The sequence below is a fragment of the Canis lupus genome, chromosome 10 (genome assembly GCF_048164855.1).
Source record: "Canis lupus baileyi chromosome 10, mCanLup2.hap1, whole genome shotgun sequence".
Lineage (NCBI taxonomy): Eukaryota > Metazoa > Chordata > Mammalia > Carnivora > Canidae > Canis > Canis lupus.
In genome coordinates this window covers 8,821,485-8,839,653 of record NC_132847.1, presented here as the reverse complement: position 1 = coordinate 8,839,653, position 18,169 = coordinate 8,821,485, and the positions used below count along the sequence as shown (strand labels likewise).

Here is an 18,169-nt window from a genome sequence, read left to right as displayed (position 1 = left end):
ATTTATGGCTTGCAGGATAGCATGGCCTGATAACAAATCACAAAGAAAGATGGAAGCCCCAATAGCAAATTTCATGCTGAAAATTTCATCATTTGTCACATATAAGTTCCTAAAAAAAGAAAAAAGAGAGGAGACAAATGCCTTGAATTTGTGCGATACTCCAAGTTCCAAATGTAGCTAAATTGTGCTGTGTGCTAGTCCATTTGGAGAGCATATGCAAAGCTCTGAGCAATTCATCTTTTTTTTTTTTCTTTTTTAAGTACAGAGTAGAAACATAGGGTATCCTGAACCCTTTGTTTTATCAAAGATACATTGACTTCTTAGAAAGATTTTCCCTAGTACCCAGTGCCTCTGGCCATACAAGGATCCATGCTTTGCACAGAAAGACAGGGGTCAAAAGAGAACTAGTCATATTGAATTAGTGCACTTGGTGATGTGGAGGTTAGAGGGCAAGCAGCCTCAGGATTTCTCACGGTCACCCAATAGCGTTAATGCTCTGTAAAATTAACTCAATTTAGAGCAGCTGACCTCCAGGCCAGTAATGAAGTAGAGGCCTTTGTACTGAGTATTCTGTTTTAATTCTTCAAGGCTATCTTCTTCTCCTTCCTCCAGCCTCCAAATAATACTCTACACCTTTGCTTGCCAGCCACGGACACACAAAACCAAAATAAGACAGACCCCAACCTCTGTTTCTCTTTGGTTTGGAGATCTTACTGAGTCTGCTGGCCGATGTCTATTGCCTTCCTTCTGTAAAATATTACCTGATAATAGATGATAGGTGACCCATTTCTTACGTGGGTTGTATAATGTAAGATTCAGTATGTCACATAAAGATACAACAGATGGTGGAGAAGATATCCTGGGTCGGGGTCAAGGGTCTTTGCAAATACTCCCATATACATAGTTACATATTCTCTATTTGACAGAATGATCAGACTTAGTCAATCAGAGACTGATAAAGACATGATAAATAAATATATAGCTTCTTCAAAAACAGAGGATAATATTTCTTAGTCTTTTTTGGGGTCGTATTTCTTCTAGAACTTTCAAAAGCATTTGGGCAACACAGGGAGGCCTGAATGATTAGAATCAAATGGAACAATTTTTTTTTTTATTTTTAAAGATTGTATTTACTTATTCATGAGAGATACAGAGAGAGGCAGAGATACAGGCAGAGGGAGAAGGAGGCTCCCTGCAGGGAGCCTGATATGGGACTCAATTCCAGGACCCTAGGATCACAATCTGAGCCAAAGGCAGACGCTCAACTACTGAGCCACCCAGGCACCCCAGTGAAACAATTTTAAACAATTTTTATGCCTATGATGTAGTAAATTGAGAGATGATATCTAAATATAGACATTGGGATCAGATGATCTAGGCTTTTATTTCAGTTCCACCTTTCATTAGCTGAGTGATCTTGGGCATGTTTTCCAGTCTGTCTGAACATGACCTTCTTTGATTATAAAGTAGGAATGGTTGTCAAAGGGCCCTTACTGGATGATGTGCACTCAAGTCCATGTGAATACAGAAGGTGTGTGAACATGTTAGTTACCATTAGTAATAGGTAGTTTCCAACCTTTCTAGAAACACTGTCTGCTGGTGAGTTAATTAAAAACCTATTAACTGTGATATGTGTACTGGAAAGGAGAGCAAGAAGGGAGTGGCAAAACAGATTTTTAAAAGAGTGGGACAATTATGTAAATAGCTTGAATTTATTGATTTAATGCTAATCATTTTTAGCTTGAGTGAGTTTGTCAGACATATAACGTTACATTAATATATCTTCACTAGTTGGAGTGGTTTAATTTTCCATGTAATTTTCAAGGCCGCATTGAACAGCCAATCACTATCATGTGGGATATTAGAGAACATTGCAGATACTTTACACTGAAGAGTCCTCATTTTGAGCAATAGTTTTAGAGACAAGTATAGCAATAAATGCACTGTTTACATTTATCTGTTCTATTGGAAGAGGCTCAAAAGAAAAGAAAATGTATATCTACACCCCAATGAAGTTTTATTTCAGTGGTTTACATGTATACCTTTTTTTAAAGATTTTATTTATTTGACAGAGAGAGGGACAGCATAAGCAGAGGGGAGGGACAGAGGGAGAGGGAGAAGCAGGTTCTCCGCTGAGCAGGGAACCAGATACAGGACTCCATCCCAGACTCTGGGATCTGACCTGAGCCAAAGGCAGACAGACATTCAAATGACTGAGCCACCTAGGTGCCCATTTATTCTTAATACTATAATAAAAAGAGAAGTGTAGAAACTGTCACTCCATTAAAGACTGTGAAAGGGGCTAGAACTCCCTTAGTTGGAAACAGAAGAGCCACTCATCATTTATAATAAATGGTACCCAGAAAACTTTGACCAATATTCACAGAAACTTGTGACCAAAATCTGTTGACAGAATATGTGAATTACTCATAAAATTTCTGGGAATTCCTGGGCTTCAGGGAAGCATAGGTAACCTAGGAGAAATAAGGAGAAATAAAACTTAACTGTTTCTGTGACTGTAAGAGGAGTTTCTAGAGAAGCCCATGAAGGGTTGTAATTTATCCAAGAGAAACCAAGTTGGGGTATCTGGGAAATCATTCCAGGGACCTCCAAGGTAATGCTGTGTTTACTTTTCTGCAGTTCCCAAGTATGTACAATGCTACGAGGCTGGACTCCTGTAGAAGGGGGTGAAAGGTACATTCTTTAAGCTCACAACACAGAGGATAGCCATTCAAGGGTCTTTGGTACCATCTGATTTAACCTCTTTTCTTGAATGAGGTAAATGAGATCAAAATAGCTTGTCTGAGTTATTGCAAAAATATTTAGTGCCTGAAGGAAAAGTGTGAGGGTAATTAAGAATTATTATGTACTTGTTATTTTTCAGTATATTCTATATCACAAAGCTATATTTCAATATTATTATTATACATCTATTTCACAGATGAGAAGATTGAAGTTCACTAAGGATAAGAAACTGCCATAAAATTCTCTTACTGGAAATTTGTAGGATTTGAACTCAGAAGAAGGCTCTCACCTTGCCACTAATTCACACTATCTCCCAAGAACCAGAAATAATTATATATATAAAAAATCTATCTTGATTTTAAGGCAATGACATTTTTTTGTATTAAGGTTTGCTGCTTAAGTGTTGAACAGATTCAGACAAAGCAGAAGAAATTATTCAGGAAGGAAGGCAGAAAGAAAAAAAAAACTTCTGTGTAGATGGAGGAATCTCAGTACCAGGATGAAAAAAATCAGTACATGGATAAATTTAACAAAACAGAAAAGATAAGGGAAGCAAATTCCCTACTGTGGAAGCTTTATAGAGGTCTGAGAGTGTACAAAATTAAGCTGTGCCTTTACTGGAAGATATTGACTGGTAGTCTGCATGAAATCTTAATGATGCAGGAAACACATGTGCATTGGTAAGTAGGATAAATACTATTGTAACTCTTCAGAAGTAACAATGGTTAATATCATTCAACTGGGGATTCCAGAAAAAAAGTAAATTGACATGCCTATCCAGCCCCTGAGCAGATTTCTGGGGGCATAAATCTAAGCCATGAGACCCATTTAGACTCATTAAAGCCACTAATCAATTAACTCCAGCTGGGACTGTAGGAACAAACAAGAAATTTGTTCTCAAACCATGTTCCAAAGGAAACTTCCATAAGAAGGGAAAAAAGGCTCTGGGTTGAATTAAACTTAGGCGATATCACATGCTAAATCTTTGCCCATGGAGAGTCTAGGAAAGAACTCTTGTAGACTTTGTTTAGCCTAGAATTTTCCAAAAGAATTTGACCATGGGCCACTTTTTCAGTAACATCTATATTAATGTATGGAACAAACGTTTTGCACATATAATTCTATAATACCTGATAATACTCATTGGCCTGTCGAGTGATTTGATATTTGCAGAGAAAAAAAGGGATACTTTCATTTCAATATATTTTACAGCTTTGAAATAGATTAATTCTTAGATATTCAGAAATTCTGGTATTTTCTTACAGTCTTGTATGCGCTACACATACTGTGTTGGTCAGTTCATCTTGGATTGAATTCAGTTATTAGAGCACATTGTTTTGGCTAAAGTGTTTGCTTACCATTTGCTTACTGCAGAAGCTAAGTTCATGTTTTCTTTTTATAGTTGCTTTGCATTTTAGCCCTCATTGATGAAAATTGGTTAAAATGCAGTATGACAGCATAAATGCCATGAGAAAAAATGTAAAGTAAATATATGGATGGATATAGAACATAAACCTGTGTGTTCTCAGAAAAATAAGTAATCAGCTGTAACAAGTTCACATGAGCAGCCCAAAAAGAAAGCTACAGGTAAGATAAAAGATACAATGAATATTCAGATGGATATGTGAAAATGTAATTTCATAGGATCAGCAATCTATTTCTAGGATTCTGTCAAATACAAAAGCCCTATTTATTATACTCTTTTCGAAGTACTGGTAAATCAATCAAATCTATCTAGATTCTTCTAAACTAGGAATTGGAATAAGATTATGTTTATTCAGAGAACTGCTGAGATCTCTAAGCTGTCAGAGCACAGCAACCACAAACTTCGGTGACAAGAAGGAAGAAAGAGGGAATTGGTGAAATTAGAGAGCTGGAGAAACTCAAATCTTTGGGAGAAAGAAAAAAATTGACATTGCATAGGAAATTCTTGAATCTTGTTAACTCAAGAAGACACAAAATGTACTGTGGGATTTTTTTTGATACTACATTTGTCCAAAAAAAGTATGTCATGCTATATTGCCCTAAAAAGGACTAATATAATTAATGTTGAGAAAGAAAGGAAAATTTGCAGGTTAAAATTTTTTTTAAAGACTTTATTTATTCATGAGAGACACAGAGAGAGAGAGAGAGAGGAGAGACACAGGCAGAGGGAGAAACAGGCCCCATGCAGGGAGCCGGAAGTGGGACCCGATCCCAGGTCTCCAGGATCACGCTCTGGGCTGAAGGCAGGTGCTAAACCGCTGAGCCACCCAGGCTGCCCACAGGTTACAAGTTTTATTTTTTTATTATTTATTTATTTATTTATTTATTTATTTATTTATTTATTTATTTATTCATTCATTCATTCATTCATTCATTCATTCATTTCTAAGATTTATTTATTTATTTATTCATTTATTCATTCATTCATTTCTAAGATTTATTTATTTATATTTATATATATATATATATATATATATATAGAGAGAGAGAGAGAGAGAGAGAGAGAGAGAGAGAGAGGCAGAGACACAGGAGGAGAGAGAAGCAGGCTCCATGCCAGGAGCCCGACGTGGGACTCTATCCCGAGACTCCCGGATTGCGCCCCGGGCCTAAGGCAGGCGCCAAACCGCCAAGCCACCCAGGGATCCCCAGGTTACAAGTTTTAAATCAAATAATATTATCGGGTGTTGCCTAATATCAAGGAACTCTGATTTAAAAGGCATTTATCATCATGCACTTACTAAACACTTAACAGTTTCTTTGGACAAAATCAGTGATGTGCTACACATGAACACATTTTTGGCAACTATGCAGTCAGTTTAAAAGAGAAAAGTGCTCAGTGAGTCTCTGTTTTGGTTATACTAAATATATCGCTACAGAAATTTAAAAAAATTGTCAATGATTATATTTGAAAAGTGCTGCAGAATAGAGTGTCCTGAGACTGGCCCAGGAGAGCAGGAGCCACTTGTACAGATAGGAATAGCATTAGTGGGTGAATTGCTTTGAACACTGGGAATGGACAGCTTTATTCACAGTAAATGATTGGAAGCAATTTTATTTCTCTGCGCCATGAAATGAAATCGTAAAAATTATGAATACAACCACATTACTGTGAGCGTTTATACTTCTTTTCAGTGTGAGAAGAAAGAAAAGGAGATTGTGTAAGACTGAGGTTTTGTTTTTGTTTTGTTTTGTTTTCTGTTTTTGCTAGAATACTCTGGCTGTCAGTGAAAAACAGGTACTCTCACCAGTTTTTGAAAGAAAGATGATATAAAATATTCTTCTTGAAATTTTTTATGCTAATATTTTCAAGGTTTAGTACAATGATGAATCCTATTGATATGTTTGAATCTTGAAAAGGCTAAACTTCTTGCTTAAAAGCAGGTACATCATGACTTTACTCTGTGCAGATTAAGTATTGCAAGATTTAAAATAAGACTAATTTATGGAGCAAATGGCTCATACCAGGAGTTTGATTCTTATCTGGTGCTTTTTTTTTTTTTTTTTTTTTTCTTATCTGGTGCTTGATGGTTTTCTTCTTTCATCAGAGAAAAAAAATTGATAATATGTCATGGTTATATTTTCCATCCATATCTAGATGCTGCCACAAAATTACTTTCTAGGACAAATACAATGTAGCAAATGAAAATCTATTTGCGAATTAAAACATTTTAATGTGGTGAGGTTGCCAATTTAAATGCTCTTGGAAAGTGTATTTGATGTGAAATTTCTTCATAATTTTTGGGTCAGTGTTTAGATTTTAGCCAGAATTATATAGATTTTCTGCCATTATGGTTGACTTATAAGACTAAGAAAATAGAACAAGCCAACCTATGCTTATTACCTAATCTATAGCTAATCTTATTTATTGCTGGCATTATGTTGAGATCTTGGTGCAGGATTAGAAACAATATTTTCCTTTCCACTGATAGAAAATTAATGGAAATACCAATTTCAAAATATACTTTATTTTTATAAGTTAAAATCATAACACTTAAAGTTTACTTAAAACTAGTGATAGGGATTTTTGTTAAATAACTAATACATGTTTTATAGATAAAATGTTAGAGAAACATCAGTGTAAGAAGAGTATTTTGGAAATTGCTAGATGAGGAACTTAAGGGTTGGAGGCATGGTACCCAAAGACCATTAGTCAGGAAATGCTGTGGTTTCTAAAGCCAAACTTGAAATAAGAGAAAGGGGAATTGGAAGCTCACATCATTCTATAAAACAGAGTTTTGTTTGCAAGGACATATGTGACGGAGAAAAAAGTATTCTGGAGAAATACCAACGGTAATTGGAAAATGAGAAAGAATGAAGGGGAAATGTACTTGGGGGCTGATTCTTTATTCATTCATCCAGTTGATAACATAAAAATATTTTCCAAAGCTAAGCAGGTAGTTGATGTGAAACTGAGTTAGGTGTTTGAAGAGAGACTAGAGCCCTTGTCTGTTGGAATCTTAACCAGTGCTCTGGACCAAAGCAGTCACCACTGATATTGACGGATAATACAACCAGAACAAGGGCTAGTTTTTGAGGAAATAGCCTGAGTTCCATTCTACTTGAGTAAAATCAAGGGCCTATGAAATATTTGCCTGGGATATCCATGAAGCAGGTGGACATAAAGGTCTGACATTGAGAGGAACTGTCTGAGCTAGAGGTACCAAATTAGGTGTCATTGTATTACATACAAAACCTGGAGTCAATATTAATTTACCTCACTCATTTTGTCTGTAAAGCATGTGCTTGTTAACTAACAAGTAGAGGATTTAAAGAGAAGGGCACCCAGAGACACTCGATATTTTTTTTTTAATTTTTATTTATTTATGACAGTCACACACAGAGAGAGAGAGAGGGGCAGAGACACAGGCAGAGGGAGAAGCAGGCTCCATGCACCGGGAGCCCGACGTGGGATTCGATCCCGGGTCTCCAGGATCGCGCCCTGGGCCAAAGGCAGGCGCCAAACCGCTGCGCCACCCAGGGATCCCGAGACACTCGATATTTAAAAGTTAGATGTAATCTCAATATTGGCCTATGGGCTGGTTACGTAGAGGAGGAGAAACAGAGAAGACCAAAAAGGACCAATTAGTAAGAAAAGAGGAAAACCAGTGGAATTGATGTCACAGAATTCAAAGAAAGAGAATGTATGTGAGCAGAAGGTCAACTATGTGCAATTCAGCTAAGAAGTCAAGAAAAATAAGGTAGGAAAGTCCCCCAGAGGCTTTCACGCATAGAAGTGTTGTTGAGTTTCCCAAGTCGGTGAAGTATTGCTAACAGAGCACTGAGCATGGGTTTTGAAAAAGGAAGTATGAGTAATAAATGCAGATTTGGAGTCTGGATTCTAGTAGAAGTTGCCCATGGCATCTGGTTGTAAAGTCAGGTTTAAATGATTTGGGATTGTCAGCTGGAAACTTTGGAGTTCTCCATTTAAGAGTGATTTGGAGGAGTAAGGACAAGTATGGTCTTTAACATTGGAGGATGCCCAACGTTTATATTCTGGCGCCACAAACATAGAGTTCAGACAGGGTTGATTTGATCTTTATTCCTCTTCCCTCTGATTTCCTTTCACACACTAATCTCCTCTTAAATGTCCCTTTTTGAGAGCGGTGAGTGTGAGTGTGTGTGTGTGTGTGTGTGTGTGTCTTTGGGAGGGCACAGTTCAAGGGAAAATGGGATAGTCTTATTGTTGGAATATGGAATTAAGATATGTATCCAAGCCATTCTATGGGACAATGTATGACATAACTGAATTTAAAAGCAAATATTAAAAAAATAAAAAATAAAAAAATAAAAGCAAATATTGAAAGTCATATCACAGATGAATAATATGCTTTATAAGTTGATGAGGAAAGTATTAAATTTTATTATAAAATTATAAACACCCATACCACATTCTGATTTCATAAAGATGGTTGATTTTAGAAAAACAACTGCTGGGATCCCTGGGTGGCGCAGCGGTTTGGCGCCTGCCTTTGGCCCAGGGCGCAATCCTGGAGACCCGGGATCGAATCCCACATCGGGCTCCCGGTGCATGGAGCCTGCTTCTCCCTCTGCCTATGTCTCTGCCTCTCTCTCTCTCTCTCTGTGACTATCATAAATAAATAAAAATTAAAAAAAAAAAGAAAAACAACTGCTAAAAGGTCATTTCTGCAAAAATATTGTGTGGAAAATAGCAGGAAAAAAAAACCCCACCTTCTGACCACTTTACTATTATATGTGAATAAGGATTTGTTTATTGTTGTATTATATTTTATAAAATGAAATTGATATTAGAAAATAAAGAAATGGTGAGGAAAAGGAATGCTCTACTTCATTAGAAAGTTTTCCTCTTTTTGTAAAAAAAAAAAAAAAAACTTTGCTTCTTCAACCATTGTTTTTGAAATATAGAACTTATACCACAGAAGCAATGGCATCTGCAGTCTACAAACAGGCATATCATTTATTTTGCCCGATTTCTTAATTACTGAGCCTGCTGTATACGGTACCAAAATTTATAGACTTTGCCAGAGGCATTTTGTCATTTTACCCAAGATTTGTATAATTTATTTTCGATGTGGTGGACATGATCCTGCATTAAATTATCTGTGCATCTATTTCCTAAAATAACTGAATGTAATAAATAAGTATTTTGATTTCAAAACAAGTCAATTCTGGTCAGGTTTACGGAAAAGTGAGCCGTTTGAAAGAATTCATTCATTACTTTCCTTTATTCAGCAAATCTACACAGAGCACCTGCCATGAGCTAAGCCCCATTCTACAGTTAGGAGTAAGTCAAGGAACAAAGCAAAGTTTTGGAAGTATATTTCTATTAGGGAAGACAGACACCAAATAAACAAATATGTAATATGTTGCATGGTAAAAAATATCAAGAAAAAATAATATCGAGTAAAGCAGAGGCAGTGGGGGTGGGGGTGGGGATGGCGGCTGCCGTTCCACAGTGGGTCTGCACCGTGGAGCAGGTGCTCAGCGAGCAACTACCCAAGAATCACGTTATCAAGTTTCTACAGGACCACGGTTCAAATTTGTTTCTTGCAGAACATAAATTATTAGGAAACATTAAAAATGTGGCCAAGACAGCTGACAAGGACCATTTGGCTACAGCCTACAACCATCTTTTTGAAAGTAAGCATTTCAAAGGTACTGAAAGTATAAGTAAAGTGTCTGAGCAGGTGAAAAATGTGAAGCTTAATGAAGATAAACCCAAAGAAACCAAGTCTGAAGAGACTCTGGATGAGGGTCCACCAAAACATACAAAATCTGTCCTTAAAAAAGGAGGTATTGTTCACTGCTAGTATACAGGAACAGTACAGGATGGAACTGTTTTTGATACTAATAATATTCAAATCAGTTCAAAGAAGAAGAAAAATGCCAAGCCTTTAAGTTTTAAAGTTGGAATAGGCAAAGTTATCAGAGGATGAGATGAACCACTCTTAAGTATGAGTAAAGGAGAAAAGGCTTGACTACAGATTGAACCAGAATGGGCTTATGGAAAGAAAGGACAGCCTGATGCCAAAATTCCACCAAATGCAAAACTCATTTTTAAAATGGAATTAGTGGGGGGGGGGGAGGGAGCAGGATGGCGGAAGAGTAGGGTCTCCAAGTCACCTGTCCCCACCAATTTACCTAGAGAACTTTCAAATCATCCTGGAAACCTACGAATTCCACCTGAGATTTAAAGAGAGAACAGCTGGACTGCTACAGTGAGAAGAGTTCGCGCTTCTATCAAGGTAGGAAGACAGAAAAAAAAAAAAAAAAAAAAAGCATCCAAGGGGGAGGGGCCCTGCGAAGAGCCGGGCTAAGGCCCCCCATCGAGAGCTCCAGGACCGGATCCCCCTTCCGGAGAAGCAGGAGCTTCACCAATCTTCCGGGTCGGAAAGGCGCTCGCAGGGAGTTGCAGCACGACCCCAGGAGGGGCGGGGGTGCGAGGGCACTAACAGAGGGGGAGCGCGCCACACCCCATGGCCCAGCTCCCTAAGGGGCTGCAGCGCGCCTAGCGGAGCCTGGGAGCAGCTTGGAGGCGGCACAGGCAAAGGCTCGGCGGAGGGGCCTGCGCAGCTTTGGGAGCAGCTTCGGTGGCGGCTGGATTGGTGGCAGGGAGCGGGATTCCAGCAGTATAGGCCCTAGAGCCCAGGGCGCTGGGGACACAGCCCAGGATCCTGAGCTCCCCCAGGGACAGGCAGAGGCCGGGAGGACACAAGACAGCAAGGACGCTTCTGCCACCAGGTGTCCCCACCCCTGGAGCATCCAGGCCCCTGCGGACTGGGAGCTGTGGTTGTTACTGCAGGAGCTGACTCCAGAACTGGAGAGCTGACCGCTGCCACTGTGGTTGTTCCTCCTAGGGCTTCGCAGGATGAGCAACCCCCACTGAGCCTCACAGTGGCCTCACAGGATGAACCGGATAAACAACTCCCACTGAGCTGTGCACCAGGAGGGGGCTGAGCAGCTCCCCCAAGTGCTGACACCTGAGAATCAGCACAGCAGGCCCCTCCCCCAGAAGACCAGCTAGACGGACAGGGGAATAACAAGTTATTGACCAAGCAGCACTGGAAAGTTCCAGGGGAAGTCGAGGGATCTACAGTATATAGAATCAGACGATACTACCCCTTGTTTTTGTTTTCTGTTTGCTTCCCCCTTTTTTTCCCTTTCTTTTCTTCTTCTCTCTTCTCTCTTCTCTCTTTTTCTCCTTTTCCCAGTACAACTTGTTTTGGGCCACTCTGCACTGAGCAAAATGACTAGAAGGAAAACCTCACCTCAAAAGAAAGAATCACAGTCCTCTCTCCCACAGTTACAGAATTTGGATTACAATTCAATGTCAGAAAGCCAATTCAGAAGCACAATTATAAAGCTACTGGTGGCTCTAGAAAAAAGCATAAAGGATTCAAGAGACTTCATGACTGCAGAATTTAGATCTAATCGGGCAGAAATTAAAAATCAATTAAATGAGATGCAATCCAAACTAGGGGTCCTAATGACAAGGGTTAATGAGGTAGAAGAACGAGTGAGTGACATAGAATACAAGTTGATGGCAAGGAGGGAACTGAGGAAAAAAGAGAAAAACAAAAGATCATGAGGATAGGTTAAGAGAAATAAATGACAGCCTCAGAAGGAAAAATCTATGTTGAATTGGAGTTCCCGAGGGCTCTGAAAGGGACAGAGGTCCAGAATATGTATTTGAACAAATCATAGCTCAGAACTTTCCTAATCTGGGAAGGGAAACAGGCATTCAGATCCAGGAAATAGATCCCCCCCTAAAATCAATAAAAAAAACCCTCAACACCTGGAAATTTAATAGTGAAACTTGCAAATTCCAAAGATAAAGAGAAGATCCTTAAAGCAGCAAGAGACAAGAAATCTCTAACTTTTATATGGAGAAATATTAGATTAACAGCAGACCTCTCCACAGAGACCTGGCAAGCCAGAAAGGGCTGCAGGATATATTCAGGGTCCTAAATGAGAAGAACATGCAGCCAAGAATACTTTATCTAGCAAGGCTCTCATTCAGAATAGAAGGAGAAATAAAGAGCTTACAAGATAGGCAGAAACTGAAAGAATATGTGACCACCAAACCAGTTCTGCAAGAAATACTAAGGGGGATTCTGTAATAGAAAGAGGAAGTCCAAGGGAACAATCCACAAAAACAGGGACTCAATAGGTATCATGATGACACTAAATTCATATCTTTCTATAGTAACTCTGAACGTGAATGGGTTTAATGACCCCATCAAAAGGCACAGAGTTTCAGACTAGATAAAAAAGCAGGACCCATCTATTTGCTGTCTACAAGAGACTAATTTTATTTTATTTTTTTAAAGATTTATTTCTATTTATTTATGAGAGAGAGAGAGAGAGAGAGAGAGAGAGGCAGAGACACAGGCAGAGGGAGAAGCAGACTCCATGCCAGGATCCCGACTTAGGACTTGATCCTGGGACCCCAGGATCGCGCCCTGGGCCAAATGCAGGCATGAAACCACTGAGCCACCCAGGGATCCCCTACAAGAGACTAATTTTAGACAGAAGGACACCTACAGCCTGAAAATAAAAGGTTGGAGAACCATTTGCCATTCAAATCATCCTCAAAAGAAAGCATGGGTAGCCATCCTTATATCAGATAAACTAAAGTTTATCCCAAAGACTGTAGTAAGAGATGAAGAGGGACACTATATCATACTTAAAGGATCTATCCAACAAGAAGACTTAACAATCATCAATATTTATGCCCCGAATGTGGGAGCTGCCAAGTATCAATCAATTAATAACCAAAGTTAAGACATACTTAGATAATAATACACTTATACTTGGTGACTTGAATGTAGCACTTTCTATAATCGACAGATCTTCTAAGCACAACATCTCCAAAGAAACAAGAGCTTTAAATGATACACTGGACCAGATGGATTTCACAGATATTTACAGAACTTTACATCCAAACACAACTGAATACACATTCTTCTCAAGCACATGGAACTTTCTCTAGAATAGACCACATACTGGGTCACAAATCAGGTCTTAACTGATACCAAAAGATTCCAAAACCAAAGACCCCAACAAAAAGGAGAATTATAGACCAATATCCCCGATGAACATGGATGCAAAAATTCTCAACAAGATACTAGCCAATAGAATCCAACAATACATTAAGAAGATTATTTACCATGACTAAGTGGAATTTATCCCCGGGATGCAAGGCTGGTTCAACACTCGTAAAGCAATCAACGTAATTGATCATATCAGCAAAAGAAAAAACAAGAACCATATGATCCTCTCAATAGATGCAGAGAAAGCATTTGACAAAATACAGCATCCATTCCTGATCAAAACTCTTCAGAGTGTAGGGATAGAGGGAACATTCCTCAGCATCTTAAAAGCTATCTACGAAAAGCCCACAGCAAGTATCATTCTCAATGGGAAACACTCGGAGCCTTTCCCTTAAGATCAGGAACAAGACAGGGATGTCCACACTCACTACTGCTATTCAACATAGTACTAGAAGTCCTAGCCTCAGCAATCAGGCAACAAAAAGAAATAAAAGGCATTCAAATTGGCAAAGAAGAAGTCAAACTCTCCCTCTTCGTAGATGACATAGTACTGTATGTAGAAAAACCAAAAGCCTCCACCACAAAATTACTAGAACTCATACAGCAATTCAGCAGTGTGGCAGGTTACAAAATCAATGCCCAGAAATCAGTGGCATTTCTATACACTAACAATGAGACTGAAGAAAGAGAAATTAAGGAGTCAATCCCATTTACAATTGCACCCAAAAGCATAAGATACTTAGGAATAAACCTAACCAAAGAGGTAAAGGATCTATACCCTAAAAACTACAGAACACTTCTGAAAGAAATTGAGGAAGACACAAAGAGATAGAAAAATATTCCATGCTCATGGATTGGAAGAATTAATATTGTGAAAATGTCAATGTTACCCAGGGCAATTTACACATTTAATGCAATCCCTATCAAAATACCATGGACTTTCTTCAGAGAGTTGGAACAAATCATCTTAAGATTTGTGTGGAATCAGCAAAGAATACCCAGAGAATATTAAAAAAGAAAACCATAGCTGGGGGCATCACAATGCCAGATTTCAGGTTGTATTACAAAACTGTAGTCATCAAGACAGTGTGGTACTGGCACAAAAACAGACACATAGATCAATGGAACAGAATAGAGAATCCAGAAGTGGACCCTCAACTTTATGGTCAACTAATATTCGACAAAAGAGGAAAGACTATCCATTGGAAGAAAGACAGTCTCTTCAATAAATGGTGCTGGGAAAATTGGACATCCACATGCAGAAGAATGAAACTGGACCATTCTCTTACACCATACACAAAGATAAACTCAAAATGGATGAAAGATCTTAATGTGAGACAAAATCCTAGAGGAGAACACAGGCAACACCCTTTCTGACCTTACCACAGTAACTTCTTGCAAGATACATCCACGAAGGCAAGAGAAACAAAAGCAAAAATGAACTATTGGGACTTCATCAAGACAAGAAGCTTTTGCACAGCAAAAGAAACAGTCAACAAAACTAAAAGACAACCTACAGAATGGGAGAAGATATTTGCAAATGACCTATCAGATAAAGGGCTAGTTTCCAAGATCTATAAAGAACTTATTAAACTCAACAGCAAAGAAACAAATAACCCAATCACGAAATTGGCAAAAGACATGAACAGAAATCTCACAGAGGAAGACATAGACATGGCCAACAAGCACATGAGAAAATTCTCTGCATCACTTGGCATCAGGAAAATATAAATCAAAACCACAATGAGATCCCACCTCACACCAGTGAGAATGGGGAAAATTAACAAGGCAGGAAACCACAAATGTTGGAGAGGATGTGGAGAAAGGGGAACCCTCTTGCACTGTTGGTGGGAATGTGAACTGGTACAGCCACTTTGGAAAATTGTGTGGAGGTTCCTCAAAGAATTAAAAATAGATCTGCCCTAGACCCAGCAATTGCACTGCTGGGGATTTACCCCAAAGATTCAGATGCAATGAAACGCTGGGACACCTGCACCTGGATGTTTCTAGCAGCAATGTCCACAATAGCTAAACTGTGGAAGGAGCCTCGGTGTCCATCGAAAGATGAATGGATAAAGCAGATGTGGTTTATGTATACAATGGAATATTACTCAGCCATTAGAAAGGACAAATACCCACCATTTGCTTCGACGTGGATGGAACTGGAGGGTATTATGCTGAGTGAAATAAGTCAGTCGGAGAAGGACAAACATCATATGGTCTCATTCATTTGGGGAATATAGAAAATAGTGACAGGGAATAAAGGGGAAAGGAGAAAAAATGAGTGGGAAATATCAGAGAGGGAGACAGAACATGAGAGACTCCTAACTCTGGGAAACGAACAAGGGGTAGTGGAAAGAGAGGTGGGCGGGGGTGGGGGGAGTAACTGAGTGACATTCACTGAGGGAGGCACTTGATGGGATGAGCACTGGGTGTTATGCTATATGTTGGCAAATTGAACTCCAGTAAAAAAAATTTTTTTCGTTTAAAAAAAATGGAGTTAGTGGATTTTGATTGAAATAACAATGCTTTAGATATAAAGACATTAGCAACAATAAAACATGGCCTTGAAGAAACTTAATAAGTAGAGCTGGTTACTATTGTAAGGGAAGAGTCAACTGGAAAATTCAAGAACTCAGATATTGGGGAATCTCTGGGTGGTGCAGCGGTTTGGCGCCTGCCTTTGGCCCAGGGCGTGATCCTGGAGACCCGGGATCGAATCTGACATCGGGCTCCCAGTGCATGGAGCCTGCTTCTCCGTCTGCCTGTGTCTCTGCTTCTCTCTCTCTCTCTCTCTCTGACTATCATAAATAAATAAAAATAAAAAAATTTAGAAAAAAAAGAACTCAGATATTGTTTACCCAATCCCCAACTTTTAATATATGTAATCTATCATAATTCTCTAAAGTTCAAAATATTTTACTACAGCTATGTAAATATTAAGGTGAAATGACTTTCCTTTTACCTCATGCTGTAAACTAAAAGGCTCAATAAAAACATATTCAGTGTCTTGAAAAAAGAAAAAATAATATCAAGAAAAATAAAACAAAATTTGGAAATATGAATTGATGAGAAGTACGTGAGTTAGGCTCAGAGAAATGGTAACCATGGGAGGTTTAGCATTTATGATCATAGCCAAAATAGTCTGGGTGGGATGCTGCTAAATCTTCCTTGGAAATCGTCAACACGAGGACTGGATATTGGTTTCTGCCACTGTGACCCTGCTTGTATACTCTAGAGTCAGAGACTGCACGGGGAATGCCTGAGTGTAGGTCTTGCACCCAGACTTGAGCTTTGCAGAGAGATAATCTGCTCCCCTGTGCCATTTCTTTTTTTCTTTAAAAAAAATATTTTATTTATTTATTCACAAGAGACACAGACAAATGCAGAGGAAGAAGCACGTTCCCTGTAGGGAGCCTGATGCAGCACTTGATCCCAGGACCCCAGGATCATGGCCTGAGCCAAGGGCAGATGCTCAACCACTGAGCCACCAGGCATCCCCCCTGTGTCATTTCTAATGGAAATTCTGTTACCCACTGAACTTGTTTTTCCCCCCACTTGGGGATACAAAATAAGATATATGATAACTAAAGTTGAATTTTAGTTAAATATTGGTTACTGTTTTAGTATAAGTATGTTCATATTTAAGTGAGTCTTGATTTGTTTTTTCTAATTATGACAACTTACCCCAAAGAGTAAAGATGTTGTTTGCTGAGAGCCACAAAATGACAAATGCCCACTCAAATCAGTTAAATGTGAAGATTCAAGAAAGACCAGTATAAAAAACCAGTATAAAAAACAATTCATAATATAGTGTACTCTGTGCTATAAATAGGAGTGTGTAGAAAAATCTGTAGGAGAACATCTGAGAAAGCAACTTTTCTTTTCCTGCCTAGAAGTTGGATGGAGAATTTGGCCACGCTGCAAATTGGGGTTGAATCTTGAGTTGGGTCTCAAAATGAGTAGGAATTTGCCAAGTAAGAAAAAAGAGGGGGAAACACTTGACCAGCAGAGAACTAGCAACATGGATCAATGAATTATGAAGTAAGTGTTATGAATTTGGTATGGTTTGCATGAAGGGGTTTGTGTGTAAGAAGTGATTGGGGCCAAGGGTGTTGGACGAGATTGAGAAAACTTTTATATAGTAGAAAAAAAAAAAAACAGGGTTAAAAGCTGAGTTGGGAAGCCTTGCTATAGCTGGCATATATGACTTGATTTTGGTTTTATAGGTTTGGCTTTATATATTTATATCTTGAATTCCCAAGAGAAAAAAAGCCCTACCTCAAGTCACTTAGTTATTATTAGGAGTATACTTGTTGGTGGCTTATTTGTGGAGCTTTGGAAGGGGAACATGAAGCTAGTACGGATGGTCAGTTATGAAGTGAATTAAGTGTTGAGTATCCTCACATGGTGAACATTAGTGAGGCCACAACAGTGTTCTTGGTGTAGCATACTGAGGTGGCCTTAAGGCTGGGTGAAAATGAGTGGAAGACAAGAAAGGAACCTGTGAGGTGACAAGTAAGCACAGATGCATTAGATGTGTGCAAGTTAATGAGGTCATGAGTACATATATGTACAGACTCTCCCAGATTTTTCCCCTCAGCCAGGCGCTTACCTGCTTTCCTTAGGCAACTCAAAGTAGTAAAGTTGAAGCCTTGAAATGAAATCATAGATTTTATTCAAAGAGAAAGTTTGCTGTAACAGAATACATAATATTTCTTTTATTACTATGAGAGTGTTGAATTCAGAGAACAGGCTTCTATGAACTTTGGTACATATCTGCCTGTAGTTTCTCAAGGGAAGGTGTAAGAGATTTTTGAATAGTTATGCATGCTAAGACAAATTCACTTGTCACTCAGTTGGCTTGTAGCCTGAAGACTTGGATCATACAGAAGTGTAATCTCAAA

The 18,169-nt window shown here is 38.8% G+C and overlaps 1 long non-coding RNA gene and 1 pseudogene across 6 annotated transcripts in view; both read left to right on the top strand.

Moving 5' to 3' along the window:
• The window catches only part of LOC140641194 (uncharacterized), a 241,590-nt gene that overhangs the window by 209,578 nt on the left and 13,843 nt on the right, over positions 1–18,169 (top strand). For all 6 annotated transcript variants that reach the window (XR_012037728.1, XR_012037733.1, XR_012037731.1 and 3 more), the window contains 3 exons: positions 2,942–3,425; positions 4,148–4,332; positions 17,159–17,306. This is a non-coding gene — a long non-coding RNA (uncharacterized lncRNA). The remainder of the gene's footprint in view (positions 1–2,941; positions 3,426–4,147; positions 4,333–17,158; positions 17,307–18,169) is intronic.
• On the top strand, positions 9,645–10,403 carry LOC140641989 (peptidyl-prolyl cis-trans isomerase FKBP3 pseudogene; annotated as a pseudogene).